At 38.4% G+C, this 17,186-nt stretch overlaps 1 long non-coding RNA gene across 1 annotated transcript; it reads left to right on the top strand.

Moving 5' to 3' along the window:
• Positions 1-373: 373 nt before the first annotated feature.
• Positions 374-12,447, top strand: LOC124274121. Its single transcript, XR_006897864.1, has 3 exons — positions 374-554; positions 10,992-10,997; positions 12,436-12,447. It is a non-coding gene; the product is annotated as an uncharacterized LOC124274121 (long non-coding RNA).
• The last annotated feature ends 4,739 nt before the right edge of the window (positions 12,448-17,186 follow it).

The raw sequence follows: 17,186 nt of genomic DNA, 5'->3' as shown, positions 1-17,186 counted from the left end.
TGATGACAGTTTACGTCCAGGATAAATATCTTATCTAGGTTATTTTAATTACAACTGCCATTAACGTAAACCATAGTCTCATTTCTACTACCAATGTCAGTTTAGATTAGTACATGGAGATGAAGCTGTCTAGTCACGCGACATTCCACTGATGCATTGGAATGGGAATGTAAAGATTGTCTAATTGTGAGTCGAATTGAGACATTATATCCGTCGAAAAACATTGCCGCAATTTTTCCACCAGTGATGTTAACCGAATGAAGCAACTGCAAAGCAAGAAACGGGGTGCTACGGATTAGTTTACTGTAGGAGGCTGTACGAGGCGATGACAACTGACAGGCATCGTGACGTTGGACGAGAATGGCATAGTGACGGCAATACAGTGTGACGTCATGCAAAAAGTGTACTACAAAACAAAATTCTTCCGCAACCTCTTTATGAAACCGTTTTCGGTTTGAAGCCATGAAACTAAACATAATACGCTATTTTGTCAATTTCATGCATGTAAGATGTGGGCAATAAGTGAAATGCCACACTCGGTCTCATTACATACGGTCAGACACCATAGGAAGGACACTCGTTTCGTATAATTCGTATGTAACGAGACCTCGGGTAGTATTCTCTATATCCAAATTATATCACTATGGGATCAAATGCATACTTCTATTCCATGGAATTTAACCTAACTTTTGCACTGTATGGAAATTCCCTAGAATCCGCGATCGTCAGTCAAACTCTGTTGGTATCGTTTCATGATTTCATTAAACAGAAAAAACGATTTAAATTGATCAATAAATCGTATTTGAAAATATAGCTTCTTCTTCATATCCGACACACCTCCATCATTTATACTATTATCTATTTCCTTCTATCTATTACGCTTTGACTGTTCTATTTTTCATTTGTGATTTGTGCGTTGCTTGAGCGATAGTTATGTAAGGCGCAAGGCTTGTTTATCCATACACAAGTTCCAAAAAATAACATGTTCAAACTAATGAATGTACATCTGTAGATAAAATCGAAGGTATAAGTACGCATAATGGTGACACTTTGTGGTCGATTACAAATGCAGCACATGCACACGTCTACCATGACAATGGAACAGCCTTCGTGAGGGTTACAGTAAGGTATCTTACTTTTCCTTATATCTGATAACCAACTGTCCTGTAAAATATACATATCGACAGCTAATTAAAATATACTAATACCTGTACGAATCTTCTCGATACCCAATTAAGATAGCATGCGTCCGATTCAAGAATACCAACATGACCCTGGTCATACATGTGAAATGACTGCTTCTCCACAGGAACTCACCCTGGTCATACGTTACAATGACTGCTACCAGACACAGGAACTGATCCTGACAAACCAAATCAATGCTACCAGACACAGGAACTGATCCTGACAAACCAAATCAATGCTACCAGACACGGGAAGTAGCCAGTAAGTGTGACTGGATTTGTTCTTCCGGTTAACAGAACAGCTTGATGTGGTTTGTAAAATAAATAAAGTGTTTTGAGATGGTAAATGCTACAGGACATCAGTTAACAGTAATCTTGTGTGTGGCATGATGTCTGGATGATGTATGACGAATATATTTTACTTAACTGCATTGCGAGACCAGAACGAACTGTCAATAACACAACTGTCGGACCTTATGCATTTCATATGCATGTATCGTTTTGCCAATAACACATCGAACGTTGTTTATGCAGATTCCCTGAGGCGGTTCTCTATCATAAACGTATCCCTTTGAGACACTTCACACTTTAGCCTTTTTAAATTCATTTTAAGATGTCTTCGTATGCATTTGTTTTGTAATACTCGATCGTAATGTGAAAAAGATACGTTCCAGGACATTTAACTTGATGTGTTTGGTCCGTTTCTAGTAATATCTATGCATGATTCATAAAGTTTATGAAAGTTGGTAAGAAATACTTTCATTCCCGTGTATAGACGACTCTTTTTTTTGCAATATTCTCCTCGTGTTTACACCAGGGATACGATAGAAACACAGCAAACATGAACCTAAACTAATGTTATGAATACTTTATTTAATCTCGATCCTTATCGTGTATATGAACAGATATCTCATATTTACATATTGTGAAAAATCATCCATACATTATAAATGGATATAACAAGTTTTAAACCGTTTCTTTGAACACATTTTCACAGTCTCCTGACATTCCTTGCTTATCACAATACAAAGATACAGCAAATTTCGTACTTGAAGTCGGGTATGATTGAAAAGAAAAGCCTGACTAGAGAGTCTGTAATCTATCTTTCCTGACTGACATGCTTTCTCGCCATAACGTTCGTTGCAGTGAATCATTGCAAACAACTTAGTGTACCATTTTGAATTATAAAAACACAAGTTGGACATATACAGTTCACTTTTTTTTTAAATTGACGAGCTGCTTCCCTTGCCCCAGCGAATCGGACGTGGAGATCTTAGCGCAGTATGTAGCCGTCATGTCGTGACGTTGTGACCCTGGGGGCAACCACTGCGTTGGTTCTGTTGTTGGTGCCGCTGATTCAGACGTTGCATGGTGCTCACAAGGCATTCCGAGGCATTTGCGATGACGTAAGGTCGTTGCTCGGCGTCCAGACGTCGAATCAGACTGGTCAGCGTTCAGTCGTGTCATGGCAGCCTGTTATTGTCAGGTGCCTGTCATACTTGGAGCCACCATGAGGTGCACGTTCATTTCAACAATGTCCAACGATCCTCGACACGGCGGCGCTTTTGAAAACATTTAAAGACAAAATCACCAGGTATTTGGCTGAATTGCAATACCAATAGTTCAACATGATGCCACATAACTTATTCCTAGAGGAGGCTTCAAACTACACATTCGGGCCATCAGCATCTGACCAAGGACTTTTCTCCTGCGGCTCTGTATATACACCAAAAACTAGGGCAAAAATGCATTTGTACGTATCAGATGTGCGGCTGTAAGTACCAAATAAGTATTACTGAAGCATGTGTGGTAATTTGCTGAAATGGTCGTGAAAAATGGACAAAGGACATTAATGCATTCGACTATATCTGGTAACCTCCATTGTTGATTCACCTGCAAAGACAGTAATGCCAAACGTATCTTGTTAAACCCTCAAGACTACCTCACAGTGCACATTGCATTATCGTTGTAAGAGTTAACAATGTATGTTCTATATTTCTACTTTAAGTGACTAGCATCTGACCAGCTTAATCTCTATGTGTTTTATATCAGTTGAGTGACAGGTTGATATGAACTCTACTCAGGTTGTCAGGTTATTACACTCAGTTTTAAATTAGGTGAAAAACCCTCCTCCACTTCCCTCATTACGCTCAATTAGATGTAGTAATCCATCAAATACGTATTTATGCCACTTTAACCTTTGCGACGGTACCAGTATGTTCTTTAGTCAAGGAGCCATGTTGTAACATCTGCAGCATGGGCGGATCCGGGGGGTCAGGGGGTTCGAACCCCCCCTTTTGAAAATGACTTAAGACCACATTGAAATTTTTTCTTGCGTTGGCGGAGCCAAGTTGGGGTTCAGATGCACAGTCTGCGAATAAGAAAATGGGTTTGTAATAAAACTCAACTTTGCATATTTAGCAGGCAGTGCATTGCACTTACAGATTTGTGTTCTTGGAACGAGCATGCTCAGGTGGTCATGCTAGTAGCCCAGGTTATTTCTGACTTTCTCATCTGCACCGTGACAAATGGCGAAAATCCGCTTTCTAAATGTAAACCGTCGTACTGCTTTCCTGTCTCTCTCTTCCCAGCTTTCGGAGTTGGCTACAGCTGTTCTCCACTTTGCCTGTTGCATAGCCATGGTACAAGAATGTCAAGAATGCATAGGAGATGTATGTAAATGTGCTAGCTGTGTGGTTCTTAAAATAATACACCAATACACTAAGCATTGTAACAATTTCAAAACGTCCTCCCGTGCAATTAGAGGCCCCAAAAAATGTTTCCTGGACTCTTTTTCCTAGTACAGAGTATCCCTGACCACAGCTTCTTCCATAAAGAAGGAATAATCACACCATGTCTTTTCACTGCAAGTTTACATTCAATTTGTGAATGTAGTGACACGTGAGATTTTGTTTGTCATCTGAGATGAATATATTAGGTATACACAGTCTACACAGACTAAAACGCTTGCTCTCCCCCAGTAACGATACTGGATTTCTCCTTTCTTAATAGTTTCTAATTGGCCTCTTGTAAGAAGATACTCCTTGATCCATATGTTGCCACTCGTCCTTCTGGATAATTGCTTTTCTTCTTACCGGTTTCGTCTTCTTCTGCTTTGGGGTCGATTAATAATAATGTCATCTGAGTCATTACCTAAAAACATAACCAATCGTCAAGGCGTAAAATGTCAGCACGAGTAAAACATGAAAGCTAGAATCAATTACAACCTGTTTATCCATTGAATAATAATACAATGTTGTTCGTGTGAGACCAATATGATATGGGCATTGAACTTTGTATCGTGATGCTGATCGAGATTTTCATCAAACTTGACACATATCGACGGTGCATTCTTTCAGGTATTGTCTGTGAGTGAGTGAGTGAGTTAAAATTTAAAGTAACATCGGCAATATTTCAGCCATATCGTGACTAAAACTAGTTCTAAATTTATAATACATACAGATAATATATAAAACCCTGTCAACGAAGGACAGTAAAACCACTAGATTATCACAAAATGAGTTAAAACTAGCTAGCATATAACTTTAAAAGAAGTAAAATGGGCCAGTAAAAGACGAAAACCATGGGACCATGGGGACTTACAGTGCCTTTGCTACCTGCATGGACCCTAGCTGGATTTACACCATCCCTTCATCCATTGGCGTTTATACTGAGATTTAGCCATACATTAAAATAACAAAAATACTACGATTAAAACCTGGTACACTTAAATTGACTAAATGTTTTAGGAGTTACGTACCGTATTGTCTGTGTGTATAAGTTTGGACCAGTAATGATAAGAAAGAACCGTCTCTCATAAATGATACTTATAACTTATAATTTCATTACATTTACTTCCTCGATCCCTTGAACGCAACTGACATGCATCTGATTGAACGACCACACGAAACATGGTGTAATATCATCTGAAAGAAATAATATCCAGTCGACATTTGGGCAACATTGTTTCTTGTTGGAAAGTGAGTACTGGTTCCAATATTGATATGCAGGAATCTATGTAGCTTTTCATGGATACATCACTTCGCATCTTTTGTGATTTCAAGAAAATGTACATTGAAAAAAGGGTTCGAAAGCAAATCGACCCACAGTGATACCTATGGATTTACAGTAGTTAAGTGAAATGCAAATGTATATCTTTAAACAGTAATGTCAACCCAGAGATGGTTATTGATGATTAGTATTCAAACATTGGATTTTCACAATGTTTTAAACTTTAAGGTAGTATCATATTGAATTGTCCTTCCATAAATCTATCAGTATCTTGACTGCCATGAGAGAATGTATCATAAGAAATATTTGTAAAAACATATGAAGAAATCTACTCATGGAACTATGAGTGAACAAAATGACTGTTAAGAAATGTATTATGCATGTACACCCCGTATGTAACGCAAGAACGCAAACAGACACTGGGCCATGTGGCATTTATTCACGAACATACATCTCCTTAAACTGACATTTGCCCTTCTATGCCCTCAAGATGATTAGGAAAAGGAAAGTTTTTTTCAAGTCAAGAAAGTCGAAATATCCCTATTCAGTCCGAAATCGTTGTCTATCAATGTGAATGCCGTGTGTGTGTTCAGCATATTACTCTATGTCTTGGTTTACTGGCATAACCAAAGCATCTACTCAACACAGAGGCTGCCTGGGGCCGCGTTTCACTCAGTGTGTTCCAATAGACAATACGTGAAATGAAGGCGATATTAAACATAACCAGAGATGCCAAGTAATAATAAATGTATGAGACCTTAGCCCTTGCTATTCAGTAGTTTGATTTGTACTCTGTTGCAGTTTGGCACCGTTGGGGATGGTATCAATATTTGTAATCTGCAGGATGCACTTATGGAACAATATAATGTCTAGACCTGGAAGATGTCCGTCAGAGTCAAATGAGAATAAAGAGTAGAAATCATTGACAACGAGAAGAAGATGATTTTATATGCATTTATACTTCTCGTAGGCTGGAAGAATGATTGTACATGTGATATGAAGTTAAATTGTAGATTCTATCACAGGCTGTAACATTTTGACTTAAGGTGCATCTGTAATATAATGTGTATAAGATAATTGTTATATACCAGGGAAGGGAAACAATGTAAATGGAAGTGTTGCACTCTGAACTCAGACATATGCAGTCGGACGGTACATAAAGCTATCGATCCATCATATCATTGTAAATGATCTGGTATGCATCTTTGGGCAAATATATAGATGTGTATACGTGAAAAAATGCCACATGGCCCAGTGTCTGTTTGCGTTCTTGCGTTGCAAATGGGGTGTAGATGCATAATATATTTCCTAACTGTCATAATTGTTCACTCATACAGTTCCATGGGTACTTCTACATAATATTATGTTTTTTACAAATATTTCTTGTGATACATTGTCTCGTGGCAGATAAGATACTGATAGATTTATGGAACGATACGACCTTAAAGTTTAAAACATTGTGAAAATGCAATGTTCGAATAATTATCCTCGATAACCATGTCTGGGTTGACAGTACTGGTTTAAAGATGTACATTTGCATTTCACTTAACTATTGTAAATCTGTATCTGATTTTACATCAGTAAAGATTTGCTTAAATCACTGTGAGTCGATTTGTTTTCGAATCCTTTTTTCAATGTACATTTGATTGAAATCACAAAAGATGCGCAGTGATATATCCTTCAAACGCTTGTATATCAAAATCGGTAGACAGCTTGGCCTCTGAACCAGTACAATACTTCTATTAACAGGAAACAAGGTTGCTTCATGGTTTGTCTACTGGATATTATTTCTTTCAGATGGTGTATGCCATGTTTGATGTAGTCGTTCGATTCTGTCAGACGCATGCAGGTGTCATTCAAGAGATTCAAGAAGTAAATGTAATGAAATTCATATATGTACAAAGAAAGAATCATCACAAAGCAAAAGAGTATTATTAAACTTGGAGGACGATCATGTACTCAGACATATGCATTCGGTTCCTAAAGCTATCTATCCATCATATCATTGCAAATTATTTTGAGTGCAAAGAGGGAGAAATTAAGGAGAAGATGTCTATACGTGAATAAATTCCACATGGCCCAGTGTCTGTTTACGTCCTATGGGGTGTACATGCATAATAAATTTTCCAACAGTCATATTTGTTCACTCATAATTAGATGGGTAGACTACTTTATATGTTTTTACAAATGTTTTTTTTTGTAATAATATTATGCCATGTTTGGTGTGGTCGTTAATATTGTCAGACGCATGTCGGTGTAGTTCAAGGGATCGAAGAAGTAAATGTAATGAAATCCATATACGTTCAAAGAAGAAATCATCGCAAACCAAAAGCATGTTATTTAGCATGCAGTACGAACATGAAAGAGCCTTTCTTTTTCAGTACCTTCGTATAAGTTGTCATAAGTATTATTTATGACAGACTTCTATTTTTATCATTAGTGTATCAAAATTATACACACTGACAATACCTGAAATACATCGATATGTGTCAACAAAAATGCAAATTGATGAAAATCCCAGTATGACAATAAAGGTGAGTGAGTTGGGTTTTACGCCGCTTTTATGACAATACGAAGTTCAATACGCCTATCATAATGGTACATATATTGGTTACACAAGAAGAACATTATATTCTTCTTCAATGGATAAACAGTTAGTCGTTATTATAATTGGTTTTCTCTGTTGTGTTTTACTCGTGTACAGCTGCCCTTTACGTTATGCCGATTGGTTTTCTTTCTAGGTAATGGCTCAGATGACATTACTATTAATCGTCCCTAAAGAAGAAGAAGAAACCGTTCTGTAGAAACGCTATCATCTAGAATGACAAGTGGTAATATATCGATCTAGGAGTGTCTTCTTACAAGAAGCCAATTACAAACTTTTGAAAAAGGAGTTAGTAATCCTGAATCGTTATTTTCGCAGGTCTGGAAACGTTTTCGTCTTGTCTCGATGACTGTATACCATATATGTATGTCTTCATAGGTGTTTCTCTTGTACATTAAATCAAAGATGAGAAATGAAACCTCATATGACACTACTCTCACGAAATGAATGTAAACTTGCAGTGAAAAGACAAAGTGTGTTTATCTCTTCTTCGAGGAAGGAGCTATGGTCAGGGATAACGTACGAGGTAAAAGAAGTCCAGGAAGCACGTTTTGGGCATGCAATTGCGAGGATGATGTTTTGATGCAATGCCAAATGCATTGGCAGGTGTATTATTGGAATAACCACACAGCTAGCACAGTGACATACATCGTCTATCCATACTGGATATTTTCAATATTTTCAAATGCACTGCCTGCTAAATTAGTACAGTAGTAGTGTATTCCAAACCCACTTTCCTATTCGCAGACTGTGCATCTGTCCTACAGATATTACAGCCTGGCTCCTTGACTGAAGGAACATACTGGTACCATCGCAGTGGCATAAATGCGTATTCGATTGATGACTACATCTAACTGAGCGACTGCTGGAATATTGCTAAAAGTTGCGTAAAACTAAACTCACTCACTCACTCTAATTGAGTGTAATGAGGTTTTTTTCTCCTAATTTAAAACTGAGAAGAATAACCTGACAACCTGAGTAGAGTTCATATTAACCTCTCACTCAACTGACAAAAAAACACAAAGAGATGAAATGGGACAGATTCTAATCACTTGAATTAGAAATATAGAACATATATATTGTTAACTCTTACAACGATAAGTAAAATTCTTGGTCAGATGTTCATGGCCCAAACGTGTAATTTGAAGCCTCCCCCGGGAATATAGCATCATATTGAACAATTGGTATTGCAATTCAGCCAATTACCTGGTGATTTTGTCTTTAAATGTTTCCAAAAGCGCTGCCATATCTAGTGTCGTTGGAGATGGTTGCAAACTTGAAATGCACGTGCACCTCATGGTGGCTCCACGTATGACTGAACGCTAACCAGTCTGATTCGACGTCTCAACGCCGAGCAACGATCTTACGTCATCTTAAATGCCTCAATTGCCCTCTGAGCACTATACCACGTCTGAATTATCGGCACCAACAACAGAACCAACGCAGTGGCTGCCCCCAGGGTCACAACACCACGACATGATGGCTACATACTGCGCTAACATCGCCACGCCTGATTCGCTGGAGCAAAGGAAACAGCTCGTTATTCGTGTTCCAAAGAGAACTATATAGGTCCAAATTGTGGGTTTTTTAATGCTCAAGCTATTTCCAGAGAGAATGTTAAGCAAAGCTTTTTTCAATGCTTCACTGCAAAGAACGTTATAGCGAGAAAGCATGTCAGTCAGGAAGGAAAGATGACATATTCTGCAGGTTTTTTTCAATCCTACCTGACTTTAACTACGAAATTTGCTGCTGCTTGGTATAGTGATAAGCACAATGTCTGTTCACGAGTTAAATGTTCCTAAAACATTGGTTTAGGTACATGTTTGCTGTGTCTGAATAGTATCCCTGAGAATATTGCACACAGGGTTGTCATTTCACGGGAATTGAAAGTATTTGGTACAGAATTTCATAAATACCTCTTACGAAACATAAATATGACAAGAAAGGAACCAAACGCATCAAGTTAAATGTCCTAGAACGTATCTTGTTCACGTTACGATCGAGTATTACAAAACAAATGCATACACAGACATATAAAAATTACATAATTTGAAGAGGCTGAAGTGTGAGGTGTCCCAAAAGGACAAGTTTATGACACAGAACCGTCTCCAGGAATTTGCATAAACAACGTTCGATGTGGGTTTTTATAAAAATCTATTTGCTAAACGATACATGCGTATGGAATCCATACATTAATACATATTAAGGTCCGAGAGTTGTGTCACTGACAGTTCGTTCTGGTCTCGCAATGCTGACTTATATAACGTCAGCACAGTGAAACATATTCTTCAACATCAAACTGTCAGAAGTCTTGTGTTCTTTGATTCTGGTTGCTGTAAGGGCGCAATAGCCCTACAATGTTAATGTATCCACGGTTAACCTTTAGCCTATATATATACATCATCTAGACATCATTCCACACACAAGGTTACTGTTAACTGAATTCCTGTAGCATTTACCATCTCAAAACACTTTATTTATTTTACAAACCACATCAAGCTGTACTGTTAACCGGAAGAACAAATCCAGTCACACTTACTGGCTACTTCCCGTGTCTGGTAGCATTGATTTGGTTTGTCAGGATCAGTTCCTGTGTCTGGTAGCAGTCATTGTAACGTATGACCAGGGTGAGTTCCTGTGTGTAGAAGCAGTCATTTCACATGTATGACCAGGGTCATGTTGGTGTTCTTAAATCGGACGTATGCCATCATAATTGGGTATCGAGACGCATACGCATACACATGTAGGCATTAGTGCATTGTAGTTAGCTGTCGATATATATGGCTTTACAGGAAAGTTGTTTATCAGATACAAAAACGAATTGATACCTTACGGTACCGACACAAAGACAGTTCCATTGTCATGGTAGACGTTTATATGTGCTGCATTTGTAACTGATAACAAAGTGTCACAATTATGCGTACGTATACATATTGATTTCATGTACAGATGTACATATTTTAGTTTGAGCATATTGTTTTCGTAACTTGTATGTGGATAAACAAGCCTTTTGCGACGTATATAAATACCGCTCCAATTACTCACAATTCACAAATGAAACAAAGCACAGTCAAAGTGTAAATAGATAGAAGATAATAGATTAATAGGATGCCAAAACATGTTGACTAACAATAGCGAATTCCAAGGGATTTCCATATTGTGCAGGGGTTAGGGTAAATCCCATTGTAAAGAAGTATGTATTTGATCTCATGGTGCTATAATTTGGACATATGAAGCAGTATTGAGCGGTATCCTCGCGTATCAAACCGCAGGAAGAAGGAACTGCAGAGATGTGCCTGTCGCACTTATAGGTATTTAACTCGCTACATCCTAGTTTGACTCGAGAGTGAGCGATTTGACCTATTCCAGATATATAGTCCAGATCGAGACGCTGTGTACTATTATCGTTGTTAAGTGTAAGTCGTTTAAAATCCTATGGAACCCGCATTGGTCAGATCTGATGGTAAGTTGATTCATAATTATGCTTGTGGGAGACGGAATAAATCACTTTGCATAGTTTATAATTCTGCATCAATATATTTTTTTGAAAAGCCAAGCGTGATTCCATGTCAAGTATTAGCATAATCCAGTACTCCCAGTGCACCACTCATTTGGAAACAGATGGTTTTATTAGGCGAATAACTCATCCTGCGTGAACCAGACATCACCGAACTACAGGAGATTACCTTCGCATCACAGGTGAATCAATGAAGGTTGCCGAATTGGTAGACTAACAGTTGTTTGCTGTAGACAAGTTCTATAATTAGGCTCTGTGCAGTGGACAAACATTATGCATTCAGTTTTGGTTGCATCCCGGCCCAAGATAACAAAATGTCCATGACCTACATTCATTTATTGCCATGTCATGAGGTTCAAGGGAAAAACAACTTAATACAGTTAATTTTGTACCATACAATTGACACCGATGCCCTTTCTCTTTACAGCAGACACATATGATATATACACATTCAGTGTGAACAGATGGAACACAACATAAAATAGCTAAAATAGGACAGGGTTTAGTCCACTGCACAGCACAATTTAAAGCTGTTGAACAGAATGAGGTAACATGTCTCTCATGTCGCTTTCCGTCTTAGAGTTGGATGTTATGTCGCTTTGCACTGCATTGTACTTGCATAACGGCGTGTAATCTTCATGAAGATGGAGAGCCAAGGTTGACCAGCTTCTTAAACGTCTTTACACTGGTGAAAGAAACTAGCAGAATGCTATAGAATCCAGGGTTTTACTCAGAGCAAGGATGCAATATGACACATGCATACAATTCTATCAAAACATGCTGTAGTTTGACTTTTCATTTGTACCGATGCACCTGTCAACAAAATCTGATTTTAATGAACATATTTTATGAATGCACTCAGCTTATGTTTATGAGTCAGCGTTATGTTAATATTCGTGTGAGGTTTGTTGATTGAAACAAAATATGTTTGATACACATGCGAGTAGGGAGTGAATAAGGAACTTCTTCCGAAAGCTACATTGGTTTCATATGTAGTTTGAGTGGTGGATGGCTACGAAGCAAGCCATGGCTCGTGTCTTCTGTAGATTCATCCTTTATCCTAGCTTACAATGACAGGGAACTAATCGGGTTTTGTCTACTAAAGTCATCATGCAAAGACCAAACAAGTGAACATGATCTGTATAACACGATTCTGTTTTAGAAGTGATACACACAAAAGGTGAAAATGTATCGAAGTCAACCATTCACATACACTCCAGCAAGAAGCAAGACCACGCCACCACGTGGAAAGCCACTAAAGTCCTCTCCTCCAACAACTGACGTTAAAGGAAGCTACAAGCAGCCATAAGTCATCAGGAGATCCCAACCAGCAAATCAACCGTGACCAGGGAACATATCTGACTTTCAACTTAAGTATCTCTACTAGCTATCACCTGCCATTGCTATTATCCCCCTTAAATATTTCTTAAATCAATGATTATTAAAAGCATTAAATTATTATTGGCTTCTATTTGTTCATTATGATAACCAGTCAGCGCCAATTATCTACTTGCTTCCCTTTTTAACTGCCCTGTCCATTGTTAACGTATCGCTGTTGTTGTTCCAAGGGTACCTATATATCTGTCTCTTCCCTAGGTTTCCATTCACCTGATGACGGAATAAGAATATACTCCTTAAACGTCCTGTCCGTCATTAGAAAGAAGCTGATATCCATAAATTGTCAGCTCTTATGATTTCTGTTACAATCAATGTCACCTGGCGATTCAAAGTTCATATAAACCTAATTCAAACATGTTATGATCTTACAGCCACTGCACATTTACATGCACACGTACATGTATTCGTGGAACTCTTAAATAAAGAATGTGTGGAATTGTCACGGGGCACTAGTATCACGGGCACTGATCCTATTAAAGGTGTCAAACAGTAGCTTATCTATGACTGGCGCTCGCAAGAAGTAAATACTCGCCACTCAGGTAGCGTAAAGTTGTGGTTGGGACAATTCTTTAGTTTAGTATTTTTGCATTGCTTGCGATTTGCTCATCATCTAGGATAAAATGAACAGGAAGATAATGTCCATGAAGGTCTGTGAATCAAGACCTCGCGGCTGTAATTTAGTTATGCCAGATGTACTCTCCTTGCATATACAAATAATATATGAGGCTGTCGTGATGTCAATGACGAATGAAGTTTTTAGGGTACGTGAATTTCACCGTGTGTATGGTGTCGCGACCATCTGGTGCCCTTATTGTCAGGCTACAACGGTCCATCCATTACATGGAGATGTTTCTGAAGATGCGTTTAGGCATAGTTATTATAACAACAAGAATACCTCCAATTGAACTTTTTTTAATTAACCAATTCAATTTCTTCAAAAACGTGAACCTTGTTATTTCCTTCGGAAAACAAAACACAGGAAATAACCAAAGTAGCTTGTGTTGAAGTTCCCGTTTGATGTGTTTTTTATCAAAGACTTCTATTGCAGATTGGAGAAATATGTATGAATCGCCTTCCTACCTCACGACAATTAATCCTCCTACATATCCCCGAGTAGATTGCAAACGACAATGACGATACAAATAATAACGTATCTCTTTAACGTTATAGTGAATGCAGGATTGGGGCAATACGTAGTTATTCTACTGAAATGAAGCGAACACTTACCATCAATGAGTTACACGTGTATGAAATGTTGGATTTTAGTTTTCGTTTAAGCAGCGCGTATCATGTAACACACTGATCAGTCAAACACCTTTAAACGGCACTCTGTTCCACAGTGTTTGCAAGTTCAATGGTATGTTCCTTCGTACTGCAACCACAAGACGTTAGGCAATAGGCTTATTGTGAATAGCATACACAGAACAGATTTCATTAGGCTTTGAGGCAAGACAGAGGTTGAACTTATTTGATTTCATTAGATGGTCGCGACAATGGATAAGCACCAGGCCTGGACTTGATAAATAATAGATACGAATTTCATGCCCCTTATTCTCGATGTCAACTAACCAAACACGTTTCGTACATTCTTGCAAATATTTGTTTCGCGTCAGCTATTTAGCAGACAGCTTGTTGTTGGGTCTTTACATATGATTTAGTTTCTTCGAATTGTATGTGCAGCGGATGTATTGTAATGACCTTTTACCAGCTAAAGTATAACAGCATATACACACGGAAAATAGTATTGCAACACTCCATATCTTACCATTATATTACGTATACCCATAGCAGAAGTATTTATCCCTACCTTAAATGAACTTACTATCTGGATAAACTGACCACCCTCCCCACAAGGAATAATTAAACCGAAATAATTAAATCGAAATGTTAAAGAAGAACAAAATGTAGCTTATTCATGGAATCAAATATGACAAAAAAAGACATGACTTTGCATGACTTTAACAAGTAAGGTCATTTTCAAGATTCTGCCAATGACCACGCAATGACCGGGATCAGTGTCAATATACGGTGTAAGTTCCGCCAACTGTAATAGCATCACAGACCCTCCCCCTCATTTACTGTATCGGACGCTGAAGTTGACGTTTACGTTTAGTGTTCTATTCTTGAAGGAGGGCTTGCTCCAAATACATCATGATTTTGGAGCATATCTCTGCTGTATTCTGCAACCCATAATGTCTCAATCATGCTTGTGGCATTGAGATCTGAGATCAAGCTTGAGTTGCTACCGCTTCATTACGAATTACATCACCAACGGGACGACTACGACGTGGCCTACCAATAAGACTGGTCTAGTGTTCAGAGGATGGTCATCGGAATGTGGTCCAAGAACACTGTCACGGATGTCAGTGACGTATCGTTGACCATTCAGGTTTTTATCCGATCGTCACAAGTTAAAAGGTCTGTGTGAGATACCTGCACCATCAAAAGACCAACGCCAAACTTGCTCCAAGATATTCCGTCATGCATTTTAATGTGGCAGTGTTTACAGTGGTGTTTTGCGCCAAACACAAGCTCGGAAATCAGGCGTCAAGAAAAGAAATCGGGATTCGTCCTGCCAGCGGACCCTTCCTCATGACATCAAATCCAGACAAACACACTTATTACATTATAATTACTTTATAATTGCTGTCGTGTTGGGATACGTTTTCCTTATCCTATGAAATGAAGAATGAAGTTGTAGTCAGTTATTACACAAGGACAGAACAGATTATAGATTCGAAACTGTAGCTCAGGCTGTGCTGGAATCTATCCTTGAACATGTGTTTTTAATACCAGGAAAGGAATGGAGTTTTCTTCCTAAAGAAACCTGGATATGCCCTATTACACTGTCAAATTTCTTTCGCACACGACAAAGCAACATGCGTCAGATTAGGGAACACAACCGAGCGAGATGTCTTTAAAGGATCCTTTAAGACTTCCCTTCAAAAGACCTTGGGTTACGGATGTCATTCGAGTTTAAAAAGACACGTGCAAGGAGACAAGAATCTAAATGTCAAGTATTCGTTACACACGTGTTTACCCAAACCCATATATATATATTTATACTGCACTACAATATATCACATTGTTGTCACATTGTGGGGCCGGGACCGCTGACACTGAGGCCAGTAAGAAACATCTCTATCTCTTAACAAGTGTTAAGCAGTGAGTTAGATGTGGCAATACAATGGTAATGGCATTTTTTAGCACTACCCACCACTGGAGATCTGGAGACATCACATTACAATTTAGGTCTGAACAACCATATAGACATTTGATAGACCAATGGTTGGGTGTTTTAGCAGTATTAGAGCAATATCACCGAGGACAACATAAGAGGGCTTCACACATGGTATCCATGTAGGGAATCGAACCACAGTGTTCGGTCTGACCAGCGAATGCTTTAACCTACCGACATGATCGACCAGTGAAATGAATAACAAGAAGTCGACATTGTCCGATGAAAAAGCACAAAGCGGCATTTTATTCTAACTGGTCAGTTTCCATTCCGAATCAAGGTGAAAGAATTATCGATTTAAATTCGAAAACTGAGCAAAGAATATTCTCCTTTGTCTTAAAGATGGCCGAGGTTGTACTGCGTCGCTACGATTGGTCAGAAGAAAGGTCTTTCTGACTTGGCCTCAACTTTTTGTTAGCGGGAATGAAAACAAAGATCTGATTGAACATGCAATCCACTAACACTGTATCATCCTGCGTTCAGTTTTTGTACTGATTTAATTAGAGCTATAAGCAATCCTGCAACGTGTCGCCGACGTATTAATCTATAAATACTCATAAGTAGAACCATAAAATAATTATTTCATTTTCAGTAATAATTAATTATTAGTAATTTATTTTAATAATTAATAAAGATTAAATAATTACAAACTAAACACAGGATGATACAGTGTTAGCGGATTGGACTATAAATCAGATCCTTGTTCTCACTCTCGCTAAATACTAGTAAATACTAGTAGTTGAGGATCAATCGGAACGTCGCTCACCAGGTAGAGAACGTGGCAGTGGTAATGTGTTTTCTTAATTACACTGGCCGATCTGAGCGACAGTTATATGCTGTAAGACTGATTCAGTCAAAATTGCCGTCCATCTCCTTCTTCGTGATCAATGGGATAAACATGAGAAACAGAAGAGACTTTCCAGTGCTGCCGTACAATCTCGGCCATCTTAGAGAAAAAGGAGAATATTCTTTGCTCAGTTTTCGAAATTTGAATCGATATTTTTTTTCACAGCGTGGTTCAGAACCTAAATGCCCAGTTTGAATCAAATGCCGCAAAACTTTGTGCTTTATCATTGGATAATGCCGTCTTCTTCTTATTCATTTCATTGGTCGATCATGGCGGTGGGATAAAGCATTAGATAGTCACACCGATTCCCCATGTAAGAAGCTCACTTCTGTTGTCCCCAGTGATATTGCTCTAGTGCTAAAACACCACATCATTGGTCTATCAAA

The sequence above is a fragment of the Haliotis rubra genome, unplaced genomic scaffold, assembly GCF_003918875.1.
Source record: "Haliotis rubra isolate DU_JTF1 unplaced genomic scaffold, ASM391887v1 Scf188, whole genome shotgun sequence".
NCBI classification, from domain to species: Eukaryota; Metazoa; Mollusca; class Gastropoda; order Lepetellida; family Haliotidae; genus Haliotis; species Haliotis rubra.
This window is presented reverse-complemented; position numbering and strand designations above follow the sequence as displayed.